At 35.7% G+C, this 22,921-nt stretch overlaps 1 pseudogene; it reads right to left on the bottom strand.

The window, feature by feature from the left end:
* Positions 1–1,141: 1,141 nt before the first annotated feature.
* LOC141422968 (small nucleolar RNA SNORA51) lies at positions 1,142–1,258 on the bottom strand (annotated as a pseudogene).
* Between the last annotated feature and the right edge of the window lie 21,663 nt (positions 1,259–22,921).

Genomic DNA, 22,921 nt, shown 5'->3' with positions numbered 1-22,921 from the left:
TTCCCCTATTCAGCTTCTCAGCTTTTTCGTCATTTGTGCAACCAGTTTCCCACATTAAATTACCTGTGATAAAAATACACTGGTGATTGTTTCTGTTTTTTTGACACATCAATATAGTATATACAAATGCCCATATACAAAACTGAAGCAAATACTTCACTAATAAAATTCCTTTTACTGTGTGCAATGATTCCGTATTTCCTGGTCTATTCCAATGCACTTTTTTTTTCTTTTATTATTCATCCAATGCACTTTTTGCCAGTCCTGACCCACTAAATTGAGTTCATGACTCACTGATCTGACTACTAGCAATTTGGAAAACATGTTTCAGAGACTGTATTCATTTATTTTTTAAAGTCAGGTTTACTGAGTTATAATTTATGCAAGGCATGGGTTAAGATTCACTTTTTTATGCATATGAATGTCTAATTGTTTGGACCACATTTGCTGGAAAATAAAAACTATCCCTTTTCTACTGAATGTTTTTGCTTCTTTGTCAAAAATTAGTTGACCACAGTCAGGTAGCAGTAAGTTTTGTGTTATTGAATAACTCGGTAACTATAGATAACAATTAGATTTGTTTTTAAAGCAATACATAAAAATGTAAAAATTATATGTATTAATGGGTACCATGTGGTTTTTTCTTTTTGTTATACATGTTTTGTAATGTTTAAAGCAGGTAACAGTAAGAAGTTCTGATGTGCTATTCCACAGTAGGGTAACATATTTTACATTTCAAAAAGCTAGAAGTAAAGATTTGGAATATTTTCACCATGAAGAAATGATAAATGTTTGAAGAAATAGATGTGTTTTACCTGGTATAAACATTACACAGTGTGCTCATGAGCTAAAACATCACATGATAACCCATTAATGTATATAATTCTGTTTATGTATCTCAGTTAAAAATAATTATTTTGGTATGCGGTGTCTGGGATTGAGCCTAGACTCCTTAAGTAGGCCATGCACATACTGTACTGCTGAGCTATATCCCGAGCGCCCTAAAATAAATTTTATTTAAAGTAACTACTTGTCAATTTTGTCATCAAATTCCACACTGTCTTGGTTACTGCAGCTTTAGAGTAAGTGCCAAAATCATGTTTGTGAATGTTCCAACTGTAAACATTTTTTTTCTTTTACCCTGTGTCTTCCCAATCACAATACAGACCAGGCACAGGGCCTGGGCTAAGCTGTATATACTTTCCCTTCTCTTTCTATATAATTAGTGTAAAGACAGCCTGGTAAGCACCAGGAGGCCTTAAAAATGTTTATTATAGGTCATAGTCAATTTTAGAACCAGCTTTTTAATATCTACAAAAAGTCTGCTAGAATTGATTGGAATTGCATTCAGATCAGTTTGGGGAGATCTGACAAAAGTATTAAGTTTTCCGGTCCATGAACATTTTAAATCACAGAGATTAAATTTTTAGTTCAAAATAGATGTTGTGCTTCTGGTATTTGTTTGTAGTCTGAAAACACACAGAACTTTTGAGGATGTTTTAACTGTTAGGGCCTGAAGATTAAAGGTATAAAGGAGGAGGTTCATAACAGAATGGTCTCAACTTTTTTGAGTTCAAAGGCAATAGAACTCTGGAGTTTTCTTTCAGATTGAATTCTGCATCCAGCTCTTTCTACCTCATGATGTTGAACAAATTACTTAACCTCCTTTAAGTTGTTTCCTCATCTGGAGAATGACATAATTAGAAGGCGTAGCTCAGTGGTAGAGTGCTTGCCTGACTTTGGGTTCCATGCTTAGCACAGGGAAAAAATTAATAAGAATGGTACATGTTTCATCATCTGTAAAATACTATTGCTTCCAGCAAGTCTTCCTGAATCAACTGTCTCTCACAAGGCTTTCAAAATTAACATTTTGTTATACCCTTTATTGCAAGCACATTTAATAATCCAAAGATAGTTATTCATATTTGAATTTTATGAAACTTCTGATATAATGGGGCATAGAGATTTTTTTCTGTGAAAGTATTGTTATTGCTTCTGTAATAAAGGCTGATTGCATTTATAAAACACTATTCTACCTGACCCCTGAATGGCTTCATACACACTAGGCATGCACATTCTAACAGCCTTTGTGTTAGTAGAATGGACCAGTGAATTCTATTTGGGGCTAGGATTCATTCCTATCCTAGAAACAAAGACAGATTGTTTTGAATTGGCATCTGTTAAGAACTGATGTTCGGTAATTAAATTACTTTACCTGTGTATTTTAATTAACTTGAGTGTGTTATTTAACAAGTCATATTTCTCTGTAGAATGAAATGTTTCTTTATGAATTAGATAATATGAATTGCTGATAGGTATCTATATATTTAAATCATACTTGTAGCAAATACTGTCATTTTTAAGAATACATTTTGGAGTTTTCAGAAAGCCATTAAAATATCAGGACCTCAGAAAAGCAAAAAACATAATAAACATGGCATAACTCTTTTGTAGGTAGTTCTAGCCAATAAATTTGTGAAGGGGCCTGAAAATACTGTGTGTATGATACACACACATCCATTCTATGATAGGACATTTATTATATATTTGGAATTGTGTTGCATGAGGAATACAATGCTGAATGATTGAGGAGATCACAGTATATTGAAGAGACACAGATACAAACACATAATTTTTTATACAATGAAAGAAGTATTATAAATAAAAAATCAATTCAAGCTGGATGCCAGTGGCTCATGCCTGTAATCTTAGGTACTCAGGAGGCTGAGATCAAGGGGATTCGTGGTTCAAGGCCAACCCAGGGAAAAAAGTTTAGGAGACCTCATGTCAAGCAATAGCTGGGTGCAGTGGCATGTTCCTGTCATCCCAAGCTATGTAGAAGACTGAGATCAGAGGATTGACAGCCTGGGCTAGCTCAAGCATAAATGTTTGTGAGACCCCAGAAAAGAAGCTGGGCATGGTGATACATGCCTGCCATCCCACCCTATCTCCAAAATAACCATAGCAAAAAGAGCCAGGGTGTGGCTAAAGTGATAGAGTGTCTGACCAGCAAGTGTGAAACCCTGAGTTCAAACCCCAATACTGCTTAAAAAAAGAGAACGAAATGGCTATTAAAAATAAGATATAAAACTTTAAAAGCTTAGGGCTGCATAAAACAAGTCCCGTCTACGGATTGGTACCAGTGTGTGGGGGGTGATACAGGGAAAGGGTGAAGGAGGTGAATATGGTGGGAATATTATGTACTCATGTATGGAAATGGAAAAATGAGACCTGTTGACACTATTCTAAGAAGCAGGGGAGGAGGAAGGATCAAGAAGAATTATGGAGGGGGTGAATTTGACTAAGATAAACTATAAGCACTTTTGTAAATGTCATGAGGTTCCCCAGTATAACAATAATATAATAATAAAATTTAAAAAAAGAAATGGAAAAAAATCCTAACTTCTAGGGCACTCATTTCCTCAACTGTAAAGTGAGTTGATGAGATTAGGTGATGGTTAATGTAACCTCTAGCCCAAACTCTCCAGAACCCTGTACATGGCTCTGGGTCAATCAGACTCTGTCAGGCCCAGATGCCACCAATTCCAGGCACTGAAACCAGATGAGTAGGAAGTCATTTCTTACAAATGCACGTACCAAAGAGAAAATAATGAAAATAAGCCAGTTTCAGCAATCACCACTCTACAATGGAATGAATGGGCATGATTAAGGATGCTATATAATGTTATGTGACCAGGAAGGGAGAACAAACAGTCCTTACTGGTGAAGGCTTCAGAAAGAAAACATTTGAACTGGATATTTTTTAAGTTATTTTAATCCTAAGTAACAAACTGTGGAGAATTTTTTAAATATAGAAAAGTATCTGAAATAAAATAAAAATAAAAGGCATTTTTAACATTTCACAGTAGCCGGGCATGGTGGTGTATACCCGTAATCTCATCACTCAAGAGGCTGAGACAGGAGGATGGAGAGTTTAAGACCAATGTGTGCTACAAAGCGAGACCTGGTCTCAAAAAAAGTCTGCAGTAACTCTTTTTAATCAAGATTAGGTCTTGATCATTTCCCCATATCATTAGCTATCCAAACCAGTTAAGATGACTGCATTTAATTAATCCTGTACTGTAGAATATATTGGTTGATTTCCAACTTCTATTATGGTAGGTAATTCTTGTACTTACATCATTTCTTTGAACTGCACCTTTTAAAGACTGAGCAAACTGGATATCACAGAATCTAGCAAGATAGGGGTCTCTCAGGAAAATGCCAACACATCCCTTTGTGCACAGATCCTGAAGATTATTAGAAGTACAGTGTTCAAACCAAGACTCAAATTAAAGGCTAGAAGTTTACCTTCCTATATGTGTAACAAATTTTTTGACGATGCAAAATTATTTCCAGCTATGCTAATACTCTACCATCAATACTGGTAATGTGCAACTATCACATTTGGGCTGACCACATTTTACCTCTCCTTTTCCAGTAGTTATTTGTATTTTTTGAAACAGACATTGCAAGGTTAAGACAAAAACCAACAATAGAGCAATGAAGTCATGCCAAATGATCAACTATTACTTTGCATTTCAAAGTGAAAATTTGAGCAGCAGCCACTATGTATGAAATATAGTCAGGAAAGAGTAAACTTGCTGGAACCCCTCAGATACACCATGAAGTGGGGATCATCTACCTTTATAAAAGAGCATTCCTGTCTATGTAGTTTGATGATGAATTTGTCAAAGAATTCCATGATTACAGTTTATTAGCTAGTTGACATGAGACATGAAAATATTTAACCACACTTGAGCAAAGAGTCTAAGTTGCTACATACTTGGGAATCAACAGAGCAAAATTGAAATAGTTTCTTTTTTAAATTTCCATTTTAGTTTTTTTAATTGCTATCCTTTAGCTTTTAAAAAATGTCTTATATTATGCAAAATTTATGTAAAACTTCATTTACTTAACAATTTTATGGAGTAAGAAAGATAGCAGAAAAGATGAGAGTAAGGGCAAACCTTTGTGAAAGTGAATTATAATACACACTTTGTCTCATTGTTTTAAGTCACATAGCATAATTAAGTACTTGTAAAAAAATAGGAAAGATGATTAAATCTAGTAAGTAAAATGATGAAAATAAGTTCATCAACTTTATTAAAATAGGCTCAAATAGCTCTAGCTATGCATTCTTTTCCTAATTTCAATTTTTTTTTTTGCAGTACTAGGGCTTGAACTCAGGACCTCACACTTCCTAGGCAGGTGTTCTACCACTTGAGTCACTCTGCCATCCCCCTTATTTTAATTTTGATCCTGCCAAAACTTTAAAAACTATACCATAGATTCTCCCTATTTTAAAATGTAAGGGAGCTGTGAGCAGTGGCTCAAGTCTATAATCCTAGGTACATGGGAAGCATAGATGGGAAGAAACACAGTTTGAGGCCAGCCCCAACAAAAAGTTTCTGAGACCCCATCTTAACCAACCAATGGCTGGATATGGTGGTGCACACTTGTCATTCCAGCCATGTGGGGAAGCACAAATAAGAGGATCATGGTCTGAGCCAGCCTGGGTCTAAATTAAGACCCTATCTCAAAAATAACCAATGCAGAAAGGGCTGGCAAAGTAGCTCAAGTAGTAGAGACCTGCCCAGCAAGTGTGAGAAAAAATAAAAAGTAAGGGAGGAGGCTCTGGATGTGGCTTAGGGGTAGAGCACTTGCCTAGCATTTGCAAGGGCCTCAGGACTGCTAAAAACAAAACAAAAATGTAAGTGAGAAAAAGACCAGAAACCCAGTTTGAAATAAAGCAAAGCAGTACAATGTCAGTCATGTTTATTCTGCTAGAGGGCAAGAGGTTGGTGATAAATGTGTGTGGTCTGAAACCCAGAAACGGTAGAACAGAGGTATTGGGAGTAAGATTCCTGAATATGTGGGTCCCTGTAGACAACATGGCTAAATATTAATGTACTGAAGTCAAATTCCATACATTGAATCTTCTAAATTTCCTTTATTAACCTTCCTTGTAAGTGTTCTCTCCAGCTTTATTAGATGACAAACATTCTTAAAGTTCTGGTAAATATTTCAATAAAAGGTGGGTTTATCTGTGCATGGGGGAAAATGAAAAGGGGAAAGCAGAGAAAGAATGATAGGTCAGAAGTTGTTCCAAATTAAAACAAAAATGATGACTGTAAAAAACTCATAACTATGATATTAAGGTAGATGATTAGCATTCTAATATAATATAAATTTCACTAAGTTTGCATATGTGATTCATTTATTTACTAATTCAGGACCACATTTGTTTGTTTTTAGTGGCAGAACTAATTCCATCTGTTTAAAAAGTGTTTTGCCCACAATTATGCCCTATTTTTATTTAGTTTACAAAGAAAAGTCATTTTCTTGTTTTATTTTTCCCCCAAGAATTTTGGGTCAGAGCAATAAGTATTTGAAGTGGTTTTTATGAGTTTCTCTATGTTTGTTTTGATATCCCATTGAAACAAGGTGTGTCCTTTTGTAGACTTTCTGGTTTCTGAAAAGAACTTTTTTTTTTCCTTTTCTATGTCATCATTCACCAGTTTCAATAGATACCCTTACATTTTAATCTTTTTTACAGCAAAAATATTCTGTGGAAAAGAGGAAAGAATTGTTTGAATAAACAAATTTTAAATGACAACATCCTCTTCTCTCCTCCCCCTCTACACCACATTATTTCTAATGCATTTCCATGCAAATCAGCCCTGTCTCTTGCTCAATCTATCTGTCTCTTCAGAGGCTTCATAATGACCTCAAACAGGCCTTTACACTGTAGCAGTATTTTGAAAAATGATATGCTTCATCTTTCTAGTATTTGTGATGGTATAGCATGAGACGCAATAGAGTTTAGCTAGCAAGGAAGAGCCAAAGCTGGAAATCAGGGAAGTAAAAAATTTGCCATAAAATACTAAACAAATATCTGTTGAACATCTTCTATGTGTAGGGAATCTGGCTGATTATTAAAGAAGGTACAAAGATGTGTTAAAGGCAGTTCTAACTTCAGTGAATTTAACAGTCAAATGGAAGACACCACCACATACACAAATCACAGCACAAACTATAAATTACTTCAGGGACATACAGTGTCTTTATGGTTGTTAACAGCTTTGTTGAGATAAAATTTATATCAGTAAAATAAACCACAAGACATGTATATTTAAATTATTTTTGGTAAATTTATACAATTGTTCAATTATCACCATAACCTAGTTTTAGAACATTTCCACTACTAGAAAAAGTTCTGTTATGTGCACATTTGCAGGAAATTCTCCCTCCTCCCCATACTCTCAGACAAGCATTCATCTGCATTGCCTGAACAGACTCGAGTGTAGGGCTAATTTAACTTCACTCACTCTTGAGTTAGAAATTTTCTGAAGCCTCTACCCAGTGCTGGTGGGAACGTGAACTATCATCTCCAGCTATGTGGGAACAACCCTCAAGAGATTTTTCCTTCTGCTCCTTTCCTTGATTGTTAGTTTGGATAGTTTCCTCGTGCTTAGGCTAGAACTCAAGAGGATCTCTGCAAATCTCTGAGAGAGATATCTCTCTGTTCAATTCTTTCTTCTTTAATACTTTGTCCATAAATTACAGCCTTCCTAAATTTCCAACACTGTCATCTCAACCCAGAAGATTCTGGGCTTTGCTGTGTTGCCCCTGCTTGCACTGTGGCCTGTGAGCTGTAGGGCCCTTACCTCATCTGTTCCCTTGTCTCCAGGATCACTGTCTGCTACTGCTTATTGTCCAGTGTTTGAAAACATTGTCTTATGTATTTTATACAGTCTTCTAGATGTTTAAGGTGAGAAGGTAAATCATTCCTCAGTTATTACATTATGACTAGAAATAGAAATTCTAGTTTTGAGGGTATTTTTCTATTATTCCCTGTACCACCTACAATTAATTCTTATTCAGTGGTATATTAAACCAGTTTTGAAGTCAAACATGAGCAATATAGAGATATTTGTGTATCTATATTTAAAAATCATAAAAATGATGATGGAGCTGTGAAAACCTGAACATATTGCTATGGTCTGTAATACTTACCACATTTTGTCAATTTAGTAACAACCTATCTCTTTCTAATCATATGGAAATAAGTGTTATCTTGAATTTCATATAGAATGGGAAGTGGGGGTCAAATGATTCATTAGCTTTTACTTTTTAGTTTTTTTGGGGTGCTGGGAATTGATTATGGGCCTGTGTGTACTAATCACAAAATACCACACATCTACACCACCAGCCCTGATTCATTAGTTTTAAATTTTAAAAATAAGTGTATTTATTTGTAATGTCTTACATGATTTGGCAAGCTTGCTCTGAGAGGAAGAAAATGGCAGTGATAAAATGGTGAAGTGCTGAGCTGTACAGCCAACACCCTATAAAATGCACCTAGGTAACTCTCATCCAGGCCATGGTTTTGTATTTTGTCATACTTTTGAATGACAATTATAGAATGATAGAATGATAAATGTGCTCTTTTATCAATATTTTGTGACTTCCAGTGACAGAAACTCCACCTAAATTAGGGAATCAAAAAGAGAATTAAATGGCTAACTATACTTAAACTCTCCAGTTACGTCTAGTTTTAGATGTGATTGGATATAAAGAGCCAAACAACCTTCTCATGTTTCTATTTCTCTCTTCAATCTAGTGTCACTTCCTTAATTTTGAATCTTTTCTTAGATTCTTCCACTCTCATGAGAAGATAGCTACCTGGACTGCATGTTTCCATTTCATATTTCTAAGTATTTCAAGCAGAGGTCCCAAGATTTACTCTGTACCATCCTAGGTCATATGTCTACCTTTGACCACTTTGGCAAAGGAAATGCACTGACTGGTTTAGGTTAAGGTTCTGTACTTGGCCTTAGACTGCAGGGAGAGCTCCTCTCAGATTATGTGAGAATGGAAATCAGAGCTGCAGTTAGAAGATGGGTAAATGTCTGCTAGAAAGGTCAGTCATAAATGTGCTCTATGTGCACTGGATATAACTGTAGCCAAATTAGTTTATCTGTCTCAGACTGTAGTTTGAAAGCCAGGGATGGTAGTTTTACCTGTAGTCCCAGCTACTTGGAAGGATGAGGCAGGAGCATCGCCTGTACCAAGAGTTTGGGGCTAGCCTGGGCAAGACCCTGTTTCAAAAACAAAGAAACAAAACTATAGTTTGATTGTAATAGTCTGCATTATCCCTACCCCTACTCTTGCCTCTACACACCAGTAGTCTTATTATCCTAGTTAGCTGAGAACTTGAGATACATTGTGCAATAGGAAAAACAGATTAGGTGACAATATAACGAGACAGCAGAAATCTTGGAAGAACTCATAGAAAAGGGAGAACATTAGGAAGAAGCTTTTTTTTTTTTTTTTTTGTACTGGGGTTTGAACTCATGGTCTTGAGCTTGCTAGGCAGAGTTCTACCACATGAGCCATACCTCCTAGCCCTAAATATCAAGAGATGGGAGGGACATTCCAGGGGAAAAGAACAGCACAAAGACCACAGGCAGGAAAATGTAAAACAAAAAATAGGTCAGTGAAGGAGAGGTTGGGGTCAAGAGTGAGAATATAAAGAGGCTGTGGAAAAGTCAAGCAGGTCCTTGCGCCTCAGACTAAAGTGCTTAACTTTTATTGTGAATGTCCTTGGGCAAAGATTGGCAAACTTTTTCTATAAAGAGGCAGAAAGTAAATATTTTAGGCTTTGCAGGCTGTCACAAAATCAATGATGTTATATGAGCACTTATATAAGAAAAAAAATAAGTATCTGTAAATTTTTGCTGATAGAATTCTACTGATAAACGAGCACAACTTTTTGTAAGACAGGCCTACCACATGAACTTCTTTTTAGGGAATCACACTTTACTAAATTGGGATTCAAAGTTAGTGTGCCCCATCAACAAATACATTATAAATGTTCACCTGTAAAATCATTCTTAGTTTATAATCTGTATAAAAACAGGCAGTTGAATTTGATCCACAGACTATACCCTGCAGACCTTTGCACTAGGGCATTATTGTCATCTGATCAGAATGTTGATTATATCAAAATGAAAGCTGAGTGCCAGTGGCTCACGCCTGTAATCCTAGCTACTCAGGAGGCAGAGATCAAGAAGATCATGGTTCGAAGCCAGCCCAGGCAAACAGTTTGGGAGACCCTATCTTGAAAAAATCCTTTTCAAAAAAGGGCTGGCAGAATGGCTCAAGGTATAGGCTCTGAGTTCAAGCCCCAGTACCAAAAAAAAAAAAAAAAGAGCCAGACTGGAGGCAGCACAGTAGTCCCCCATGCTCCTTATTAGAGGCTTCACTTTCTATAGCTCCAGTTACTTGTGGTCACTCATGGCCTAAAATATTAACTGGAAAGTTCTAGAAATAAACAATTCATATGTTAAATTGGATGCCATTCTGAGTAGCGTGATAAAAATCTGCCATTCTTCTCTATCCTGCCAGAGATGTGACGCATCTCTTGTACAGAGTATCCTCACCATATATGCTACCTGCCCATTAGTCACTTAGCAACCATCTTGGTTCTCAGATCAACTCTTGTGGTATCACAGTATTTGCATTCAAGTATCCCTTATTTTACTTGCTAATTGTCCCCAAAAAGTAAGAATAATTTAGATATGTCAAAGAGAAGCTATAAAGTACTTCCTTTACATGAAAAGGCAAGAACACAGTAAGATATTTTGAGAAAAATAAACTTCATTAAGTATATTGTTATAATTGTTCTGTTTTATTAGTTCTTATTAATCTCCTATTGTGCCTAACTTATAAGTCAAACTTTATCATAAGTATGTGTATATAGAAAAAACCACATTATATATAGGTTCAGTACTATCCTTGATTTCATGTACCCATTGGAAGTCTTGGAACATATCCTTGTGTATAAAGGAGATCTACTGTACAGTATGGTGGAGATAATAACACTCTAAATTAAAATTTCATGGGTTTGGGTAGTCATGTTCAAGAAAGCAGCTAAAGTGAAGCAAGTCAGAATCCGGAGTCAAGAAGAGATGGATAGAGCAACACTACCACTTAGATGGATACACTCTTACTGTAAGGACAGTATTTGCTCCTTTTCAATACTTCTTTGACATGTATGGGCTCTTTAGAGTCTACTTTGAAGCACTGCAGAGACTCTTTGGGAAAAAAACTTCTCTATGAAGCTAGTTTTGTAGCTTCTGTGTGTCATGATATCTTTGCAATCCATTCTGTTTGGTTTTATTTCTTTTCCTCTGGGCCAATTTCTCAGTTATTTAATAGACAGCTTAATAATGAATAGCTTTTAATACTCCAGTAGAGAGATGCTAAGCAAAACATCTTTCCAAAAAGCATGCTACTGAGGTTTTGTCTTTAATCTGAACCTTGTTCACCTTAGAATCTAAGATGAACATGTGAGTATGTTTTAAAGAATGAAGAGTCTGGGTCATAGAAATTTATGTGCATGGAGGTTAAAGATACTACTTGGACAATTGCATAGGGGAGAAGGATGCTTCTGGTTATGGCAATGTCTATCAGTTAAATTATTCTCCAGCCCAGTTCCTGCAGATGTGTGCTTGGGTCTTAGGGTATTAGGAAAATGGGAAAAGAGTTAATACTGAGTTGAGAGGTTAGGAACCCTATGAGTTAGTAATTTCATCAGCAACAGGACACTTGATCTTGGCACTCTCAAGTCAGGTATTTACAACTCTTGGGTAGGTATTGGCAACAATGCATTTGCATAATTCTGGAATTGAGTTCCTTCTTAAATTTTTCACCTAGGCACCCTAGTCCTGGTCCTGGCTGGAAGACATAGCCAATAATTGTAGTAATTTTGGTGACAACTAGATGCTAGTAGAAGAAAAAAAATGGTGAATTCCATATGAATACATCCTGTGTAGTCTTTGAAAAAGTCATAAAAAGGCACTCACCCTATGAGCACCATGTAAGATAAATGTTAGGGTGGCCTCAGATCCTCTTTGGCACATGATGACCTATAAATATCATAGTGAGTCAATCATATAAAACATTTTATTACATATGAAGACTGAGGTATCACATGGATATGTGAATTACCTTTTCACATATCAAGTTGTGTTTGATATTTTTTTTTCTAGAAAGCTACAGAGAAGTTGTAGTCATGCTGTTACACAATTTCCTCCTAAGTATTTGTTTTATAATGAAGAAAAACAAGGCTATTTCTTAAGGAACAGGTGTATGTGCTATTAGTCAAGAAAGTAGCAAACAGCAGTGCCTGCTACCATGGAAACACCCTGGTGTCCTAGCAACAAGCATATTCATTTGCAGGAGTGCCTTGTGGAGTTCTGTTAACACAGGTAAAGGACTTATCCATAGAACTTGCGTGACAGCCATTCTGCTCCAGAATAAAACTACGCCCATCTATGTAAATCTGGATGTGGAAGAGAAAGCAAATTATTCTGCCAACCAGGCAGTGGTTTGGGAGCTAAAGAACAGCAATGTGAGAGTTAAATTTATTTATATTTACTCTTCATCTATATTTGTTAGAAATAGGTTTCTTTCTGTGTTTGTTGGCTCTCCTAAAGGAATGATAAAAAATTCAGTGGCAGTGGCTAATACTCTGACCTATGGCTCTGTTCTGCCTGCCTTCTTTGGATTAAGAAGTGCAGTACTTTTCCTAAATTTCTCTTGACTCCTGCCCCTTATGTTTTAAGCCACAAAGACCATGACAAAGAGAGGACATATCCTGGCAGTAGTTTGAAGGCCATGCTTTCCCTTTCCACTTATTTTAATTGTGATCCCTGAATTCTGTGAGAATGTAAGGTTTTTTAAAATTTGGTACCAGGAAGTACTCTATACTGGGCTACATCCCCAGTCTGAGATGATGTTTTATCTGGAAAATGTTCAAAATATCTTATGTTTGAAAATATCACAATGAAACCCATTATTTTCTACAATTAATATGCACTAATCATTTTTTTAAAATCTCATGAGACCCATAAGAAATCTCAAATTACTGAAACCCAATTTGAAGGGCAAACATCCTGCATAATGGCCAAGTGCTTAGGGAAATTTTTCTGAGTTCAGATAGAATTTACACCCTGCTCTTATTTTTCAAATTTCCTTTCTAAGTCTCTGTTTCTCTATTTTTCCACATTTATTTAATATCTGCTAGAAATTATTCTAAACATAATGAATCATTATTTTTTTCTCTGTAATTCTAAAAATGCACAAAAATAGCAGCAAATGCTGAATTTCAATTCAGGGATGATAAATTCAATATTAGATCAGAGAGCTAGATGAATTGTGAATTTCAGTGTTGCCATTTATGGGGATTGAAAGTCATACATAACTTTTCAATGTATTCTCAACAAAATTTATTCTAAAACAGATTTTTCGTAAGAGAATCTATCTTCAAAAAGGAAACATAGTACTGTAAACCCACCTTATTAGTGGACTTATTATACATGGTTTTGACCAAGCATGGTCAAAAATATTTTATTTTTAAATCCAAAGAAATTTCAAAAACAAAAATGTTGAGTTCCCACATGGGCACTGCACAACTCAATTGATGTGAAGCTCTCAAACCATCCCACATTATTGGCAATTGTGTTTAAATCATTGTATGATCAGCTGAGTGTTTCCCTACCCTTCATTTTGTGAAAATATGCCCTAAAAAAACAAACAAATAGCACCCAAAAAGCAAGGTAAAAGTAAATGTGCTTCATTTAAGTGACAAATTGAAAATTTTAGAGGTGTCTCATGAGGCAGCATGTCTTTAGTGGAAGCTGGGTGGGACTATGGGAAAAATGAACCAAGCATCACCAACACAGCACTGAGCTCTATGCAGCCTGAGCATCTGCAGTTTTCCTCAGTGATGGTCTCTTTGGAACCATATACCAGTGGATATCAAGGATCTATTGAAAATGGATATTTTTTCTCCTACTCTGGATATGTGTATGTACCCACACATATACAGTATATAAATACCTTTAATGATTAAATAAAAAATTAAATACTTAAGCCTAACCTTGAATTCTTTTGAGTGGCTTGAACCTCTTTATTAAAGTTGATGTCATAACTTAGTAATTTACATAAATCCATACAAAAAATATTTAAAAGTTTTCCACAAGTCACCACAAATCCCCCAAAATCATTTTAATAGTGAGCCTCAACTCTAAGTTTAGTTCCTAAAGGAAATTCAGGTTTTCATTTTAACTCAAAATAATGATATATAAATTATTTTATAGTTCATTATTACTTGAAGACTAACAAGGAGAGTAATAAAAACAAATTACAAAGTTAATTTAAAAGTTCAAGTTCTGCCTGAAAAATGTTTCTGGTAACTCAGGAGACAATTGTCTTTAACAAAGAACATGTCAAATAACTATTGTTATCATTATTACAACTCACACTTTTAGAATGAAGTATTACACAGAAGGAAATAATTTTCTGCCTCCAAACTCATGACCAACTAACTAATTTAGAGATTAAAACTGCAATTGAATTATATTATATTTCAGTGGATTACTCTTAATTAACTAGTAAGAGGAAAGTACAAACAGATGGGACACCTTTTTAGGAGTATGGAAAATAATGATGCTAAGTGGTTGTTATGATGCATGTTTCAGCAGAGCATAAGGAGAAATTAGGAAACAATCACAGAGCCAATCACCACAGGGCACAGAATTTTGAAGATAGCAAAAGGTTTTGTTAAAAGTGTATATAAAGTTACACATGTGAATATCATTTATCTTAAGCACTCAAATATATAGTATTTTAAACAGTAAACTCAGTAGTTACGTCAACTTCTATTTTAGTAACATGTTTAAAGCAGATTACAAATCTCCTGGTAAGAATGTAGCCACAGTCCTTGAAAAAAACATGTTTCTCTTGAGTAGTTGATTTTCAAAGTCACTGCATTTCTAGAGGAGAAATTTAATGCCAGAGAAGTAGTATTTTGCAGGCAAAATTTGTGAATTTTCATTTGTGGTATGCTTGTTACAAATGCATTAATTTTCCAAAGGACAATTCTCCACAATGTTAAACAAAAACTTTCACAAAATGTTTAAAGTCCTGCGGAAGATTTCCTAAGAGCTCTCATCTCACTTGCTTCCATTTTACTTCTGCTTCTCTGTGGTCACTACTTCTGCGCAGGAAGCAATTTTGCAAGCATTTCTATGGCTGTGAGCCATGCATGAGTCAATTAGATTGGCTATTTTTTAAATCTCTCTAACAGTTTATAGAACAGACTAACCCTTTCTCTCAGACTGCATCAGTCTTGAATTCTGCCCTTTTGAGGAAGAATATATTAGGCCAAAAAAAAAAAAAAAAAAGAATCTCGATGAGATCAGGGCAGAAAGTATCAAACTCTTCTCTCTTATCCTTTTAAAAAATCCTCCTGAAATCTATTTGAAACATACATGCAATGCTCCCATAACAGCAATTCTTTAGTAGCAGGGTCCATCAGCTCCCCAACACAACCCCTTATTCTAGGTTTGTTTGTTCTAGGTTGACTTAGTTATGTCACTTACCAAAATTACAAATTATTTCCTATAAGAAACTCCCTTTCCATGAATACAGGCCTATACAGATAGAAAGTCAAGTCATATAAACACAGCTGATTCAGTATCACTCTAAGCCAGTATTTAACTTAGTTAAATATAATGAACTAATAAAATGAGTAGTATGAAAATAAAATGAGTAGCATGGATAATAAAAAACAGCAGGTAAAACAAAAGTGTTTAATTGCCTTCGGGGGCAGCAGTTTTGCCTTCCTTCCTCTTTTTTTCCCCCTTCCTTCCTCTCTTCATTCCTGTGTTGATACAGCTAATATTAGTATTAGTTTGCATTTCCTGAGCCCAGAGCAGATGCCTAGACCACACAGGATGAGAATAAGAGTGTCCTGAAAAAAATTCCACCTACAATTTATGTTTCATGTGTTTGCATCCTAAGAACTTACCTGAGCAACTATGATAAGACAACTGAATGCAATTTTATTCTACATGTATAATTTATATTAGATTGTCAGGAATTGGTGTTGACCTGGAACTATGTAGGAGCAGGAACTGGGTCACTTTTTCCTCATCATGGCAGCTTAAGAATCTAACAGAGCACAGCATAGAGCTGGCACTCAACAAATACTGAGTGATGAAGTGGTTTTGTCTAGCTTTTTCTGAACATTTACAAATGCAAATGAACAAAGAAAATAGCATTAAAGTAGCCAAGTCAAAACTATTCCCCCTTATCTAGAAAGTACATCACGTTTTCCACATCTCTCTATTTCCACCCATGATTTACCCAAGTAGAATTTCTTTTACTAGCCTACAACTGTTACTTTAGATTCCTATTAACCCCTCAAATTTTATCTTATTTATTTTTTAGATAGAGCAATAATACTCCTGTGATGACTTAGCAGACTCTTCTAATTTGTTGTGTTTTTTCCTATACACAATGCACAGTGTCTTATTCAGACGACTCTATATGATATTGTGATGGCTAATTGGCCTAAAAGGATGTCTCCTCTCTAGGCTATGAATTCCTTAAATGTAGGTGAGATGGTTAATTTTAAGTGTCAATTTGACTGGGACAGAGGATGGCCAAATAGTTGATTAAATGTGACTTCTGAGTGTGCCTGTGAGGGTGCTTTTGTTTTAGTCACTGTAGGAAATCCAGATTCTTATGTTCCACATGGATGCATCCAGGCAGGATATGTAGGTGTAGTGAGGGTGATAATAAAAGTCTATTAAAGGGCTGGCAGAGCCACTCAAGTAGTAGAGCTCCTGCCTAACAAGTGTGAGGCCCTGAGTTCAAACCCCAGACCCACTTTAAAAAAAAAAAAAGGATTAGGGAAAAAATTTCAGGTTAGGGAAAACATTGAAAGTTATTAAAGGTTATTAAAGTTTAGGGGGACAGTTACAAACAGCCATGGTATGAGACAGAAGCAGAGAGGACTCTTCCTGTAGCCAGGTACTTTTACAACCTGTGTTAACCTGTGGGAGAGGGAAAAACCTGGGTGATTTTTGATCACCAAGAATTGATGAGTGGGAAGGGTTTTGGGTGGTCACTGAACTAGGGTGGTGGTTTGAATTGTCCCTGGGCTAGGATGTGAATAATCTGCACATATTTGTGTTTGAAAAGAAGGCTCAGAGAAAGAAAAAAATGTTGAAGTTGAAATACAATGTTAAGTCATATATGCTTTAAGAGTCCCGAACTTTCCCTATCTTGGCCTGCCTCACTATGGCTCAATTATGGTCTAATTGTGTTCCCCCAAATGTTCATGTGTTAAAGGCTTGGTTCCCAGGGTGATGCTTTTGGGAGGTGGTGGAACCTCAAAGAGATGGAGCCTTAGGACACTGGGGGTGTGAGGTAGTTCTCCTGCCACCCCTTGAGTTCTCTTGAGAGGATTGTTATAAAAGGAGCAAGCTTGGCTTCTCCCCTCCTCTCTGTTCCTGCTCACGTACTGGCCATAACTATCATGCCATCAGGTGATGAAGCCAAGGGGCAACCTTTGTGGCAGAGGTTGCACCATGCTATTTGGACTTTAAACCTTCAAACTGTGAGCTAAATAAACCTCTTCTTTATAGAAGAAGTAGTAGCCTGTGTCAAGTATTTTGTTATAGTGATAAAAAGCTGACTGACACAGAAGGCATTTTTGGAAGAGAGCAGCATTTGAATAGGTGAACTGAATAGAGCAGATGGTTCTCCCCAATGTCAGTGGGCATCACCCAATTCATTGAGGATGTGAATAGGACAAACACAGAGGATGATTAATTTCTTTCTCTGTCTGACTGCCTGGATCTTCAACTGCAGATAGCAGATCATGAGAATTCTCAGCCTACATAAGCATTTGAGCCAATACCCTATAATAAATAAATACACATGTGCATGTGAGTATGTGTGTGTGTGTGTGTGTGTGTGCATTCTCCAGGAATATATATCTGGTCTAACTGGCCCTGATTCTCTGGAGAATTCTAATACAGTAGGGAAATATTTTTTTGTTGTGGGTAGGGATTGCTATCCCCATTCCGAGCATGGGTTTGAATTGTTGGAGTTTATCTGACATCAATGGAATAAAAACATATCCTTTTACATTCCAACAGGAAAGCCAGATGCTAATCAAGCTATTAGGACAAAGTATGATACATATTATAGCAGAAATAGGATATAATAAGTCTCATGGGAGTACAAAGAAGAGACTGGTTATTTCTTCCTGGATATTAGGATTAGACAGGATAGAGGAGGTAACATTTGACCTGGCCTTCACTAAGTAGATATTCTAGAAGCAGGAACACTATGAGGAAAGAAAAGAGAAATTAAAAGTACACAGTATAGCACTGGAATTCCACTTTCAGCCAAAACGAGGTAACAGAAACTGGGTTTATCTTCTCAACTAAAACAACTGAAAAAGCAGAAAAAATACATGGAAGCAATGAGATTGTAGCTCAAGTGGTTGAGCACTTACCTAGCAAGAAAGATATTAGATGAAGGTAACAAAGGATAGTGAAGAATGCAAAATGAGAAACAAGTAAGATGAGCCCTATAATTGTCCAAACTTAGCCACAGAGTTCCAGGCCATGGTGTAGGGTGAAGAAACTCAGGCAAAGCACATGGATCTCCCTGAGTTGAGGGGACTCCCTGATCTGGATTTTAAGGGTGTCAGGGTTGCCAGAGTCTCCAAGGTAAAGTACAGGGATGGTAGAGTGGCTTAAGTGATAGAACACCTGGCAACAAGCACAAGGCCCTGAGTTCAATACCCGGAACTGTGAAAATAAACAAGTAAAATGGCAGACTTAAGTCTTAAAACAACAATTACATTAAGTGTAAACAGACTAAAACATCAGGCAAGATTCACTATAGGAGCTGGGTTTGGTAGCATGTGTCTGTTGTCACTGCTTCATGAGGCTGAGACAAGAGAATAGCTTCAGTCCAGGAATTCAAGGCCAGCCTGGGCTATGAGTGAAATCTCATCTCAAAATAAATCAATAATTAAAGCTACAATAATCAGACAGTTTGGCATTGGTGAAAGAATAGACAAATAGATCACCTAAACAGAATAGCAGGGCCAGAAACCCACATAATCACAGTTAGCTGATCTTTGATAAAGGCACAGGCAATTCAATAAAGAAAGGAGATAGTCTCTTCAACAAATGGTGCTGAAATAACTGAATTCCACACATGAGAGACAGTGGGAAAGAATCTACTTTTCACAAACTTAAAGTAGATCAAAGACCCAAATGTAAAATGCTAAAACTATAAAAGTCTTAGGTGAGAGAAAAAATCCAAGTGACCTTTGATATGGTGATGGCTTCTTAGATAACAAATGTAACAAATGGAATAATGTAACAATTTATAACAAATGTACTGAAAGCATAATCAACAAAAGAAAGACTAGATAAAATAGCCTTCCTTAAAATTAAAATGCCTTCTGTGCAATAGACAGTTAAGAGAAGAATGAGAAGACAAGTCACAGTTAGGGAGAAAATTCTTATAAAACAAATCTTATAAGGACTGGTGGAGTGGCTGGAATGGTGCAGCACCTGTTTAGCAAGCATGAGGACCTGAGTTCAATTTCCGGTGCTGCCAAAAAAATAAAAATAAAAAAGAACCCATAGTTAATAAAGGACTGGTGTCCAACAAATACAAAGAATTCTTAAAAATAAGAAAACAGCCAGATCAGATACTGGTGGTTTACGCCTATAATACTTTTTGGGAGGCTGAGATTGAGAGGATCATGGTTTGAAGCCAGACCCAGCAAATAGTTTGAGAGACCCCCATGTCCAAAATAACCAGAGCAAAAATGGACTGGAGGTGTGGTTCATGCAGTAGAGAACCTGCTTTACAAGCAAAGCCCTGAGTTCAAACCCCAATCTCACCAAAATAAATAAATAAATAAATAATGAAGACATTTAAAACTGTTATTTGTGAGTTATTTAGGATGTTTTATATCATGTCTAAATTGTATGTCCTAGCCACTCAAGATGGATTTTCAATTTTTTTTTTTACATTTCTTCTTAGAGGATAACACACTTCTATCAAAATAGAAGAGAATTGTTCTATTAAGGAGGAAAAAGAGAATAAAAGCATAGACATACTTAAGAGATACAGAATGTGAATATACACACCATATATTTTTGAAAATCCTTAAAAATCATATAAAACTTTGGTCCCTTATAATGAGATTCTAGCTTCCTCTTGAAATATAAATGAAAATATAACAAAAGCTTTATCCGAATGTTAACAACACCAACACACATAAACACATGAAAATTCATAGATTATAAAGTCAGAGAAACCCTAGTCAAAATTATGGATGGCTCTGTAGTATACTAGTTCCCTGAGACAGTGCAAGTTAATTCATATTCTGAGGCTCACTGTCTTTATATAATGGAAATACAGAAATAGGTTGTAAGTAAAGCAAGATAATCAGATAAAATCTAGAACTGTACAAGGAACATAGAGCTTAATAAATATTCATGAATTATAAATATTAACTATTACTACATTCATCCAACATATAATTCTGATGTTTTATTTCATTTAAGTTATAAAGTTTAAAATAAATAACAGGGCTGGGGCATAGCTCAGTGGCAGAGCACATGCCTAGCAAGCACAAGACCCTTGGTTTGATTCCCAGCACCACAAAAACAAACAAAAAATAAATAAAATAAGTAATATGTGTTCATGAAATACCTGTATTTGCCTCTTTATTATGAAAAAAATTACAAAAGTATCTAATTAAAAACATATTTTGCATGTTTCAGTTAAAGCACTTTAATGGTGAGAAACTAATGAATACTGATATTAATACATTCAGAAACTGAAATATGAATATTAACATTTGTAGGTTGAAGTAAATTATAAATGGTTGTATTTTTATCTTTCACAAATGCCCATTCTTAGTCATTGTGAGTGCATTTCTGCCCCTTCCAATATGTAAAAATGCATAAAACTGTTTACTTAAGAGTACAAGTAAATGAGAAAAATAAAATAATGGAAACATTTTCTGCATTTCATATTGCAAGGAAATTTTCAATAAAAATGAATTCCAAACTCAGAGAACTTTACCCTCTTCTCACTTTCCAGGGCATGCTTTCCACAGTATTTCAGCAAGTTTATATCAATGATCATGTTCATAGTGACACGTGATGTCAAAGAGATATCCTGAAGTGCACTAAATCTTTAAATTATTCTGAGTAATGTAAAAAAAAGCCAGTATAATTTTTGCTAATTTTAAAATAAAATTTATATTTTAATTATTTTTAACAATTTCACATACTTATAAAAACAGATATAAGCTGGGCGCCAGTGGCTCATGTCTGTAATCCTAGCTTGTTAGGAGGCTGAGAATAGGAGGATCTTGGTTGGAGGCCAACCTAAGCAAATAGTTTGAGAGACCTCATCTCCAAAATAATCAGAGCAAAATGGACTGGAGGTGTGGTTCAAGTGGTAGAGTGCCTACTTTGCAAGCACAAAGCCGTAAGTTCAAACTCCAATACCACCAAAAACAAAGACAAACAACCTGCCCCCAAGCACCATATACTTTATATGCAGACTTTAAAACTATACTTTGCAAAGATTAAAGAGCTGATTACATAGTGAAACTATTATCTGCAACTAGGCTTAATCTGCAACAGAAGATATATATTTATATCTTGAGTGGTAGTGATGACTGGATATGAATTCTGAGGACTTGAAGACTGGTATTTAAGGGTGATGTATTTTAGAAAAAGCAGAGGAAAGATTTTTAGCTTTCACATTTACTCTCTAAAACATAAGATGTTCCATGTGTGTTCGTGGAATTATTTTGTATACTTCAAATACCTGTAAGCCAACATGGATTCATTGAGAATAATGTGGATGAGTTTAATCATCTTGTTGAAGATAGAAAGCAGAGGAGTAAATAGAAAGGATAAAGGACTTGTAAACATAATTTGCCGAATGCCAACTGCCTCTCTTCCTAAAGTAAACATGGAATTTGAAAGAAATATAAACTAAAAGTATCAATTTTTCCAATTAAAACTAAATTATTAAGGTGATAAGTTTTATTGGTACACATAAAAAAATATTAGTAACATTGCTTAAGAGTTTTAGACAAATTAGATTCCCATCAATTATCTGTTCCTCATAACAACCCTCTGAGGCAGGCATTACCACAATCTTCATATTCCAGAGGAGAAACCTGAGACTCAGAAAGGATACTCCCCATTTCCATCACTTAACCTTTCTGTCAAATCTCACCAAAGGGAATGTTCTCTCTTTAGCTCTAAGGGCTGTTTTCCGGATTGAATTTTTTTTAAGACCTATGCCAGAGAAATAACAGCCATGAATAGGTAGCAAGAGGATACTATTTCCTCCACCAATTATAAGCAAGCTATGCTGGCTGATGCTGCCTTGTTAGGACTAAAAACAACCTGACAAAATTCCCCACTATTCTGAGATCCAGAAATAGTTATTAAGCAGAACTTGTCTCCCTCAGGAATTTTGGGTGGCAGTTAGGGAGTGGGAGTGTGTGTACTCTGGCATTGGGGGTCACTGTGATGTTTGGTTCCACTGATATCTGTTGGGAAAACATGAGTTTTGAGGGAGTATAAACTAGCAAACAGGTTAGAGGTCCCAAAATGTAGGGAAAAACATAATAAAGTGTTTCATATATGGCTGCAAATTTCATTAAATATACTATTTCCACTAATCACCATAGAAGGCTGTCTAAACTTTTCTCTTTTGCTAATGTGAGATTACCTTGTATGTGGAGGTTATGTGCTCTAGTTCTCAATTTGTTCTAAGTCCAATATTCTGTTCAGAAATATGTAAACTACTGAATTTTCTGTAAATTAGATTAAGATATATTACTTGGGAATGTGAGATGGAATACTTACAGATTATGAACCTGGAGAGCTTACATCAAAGATGACTAGAAAAAAGAAGCATTATTATGGATAAAATGAGATATGACATAATTGTAAATGGGTAGCTCACCAAAAGATATAATAATTCTAAA

This window comes from Castor canadensis, chromosome 4 (genome assembly GCF_047511655.1).
Source record: "Castor canadensis chromosome 4, mCasCan1.hap1v2, whole genome shotgun sequence".
Classification (NCBI taxonomy): domain Eukaryota; kingdom Metazoa; phylum Chordata; class Mammalia; order Rodentia; family Castoridae; genus Castor; species Castor canadensis.
The sequence above is the reverse complement of the archived record's forward strand: the minus strand, read 5'-3'. Positions and strand labels throughout refer to the sequence as shown.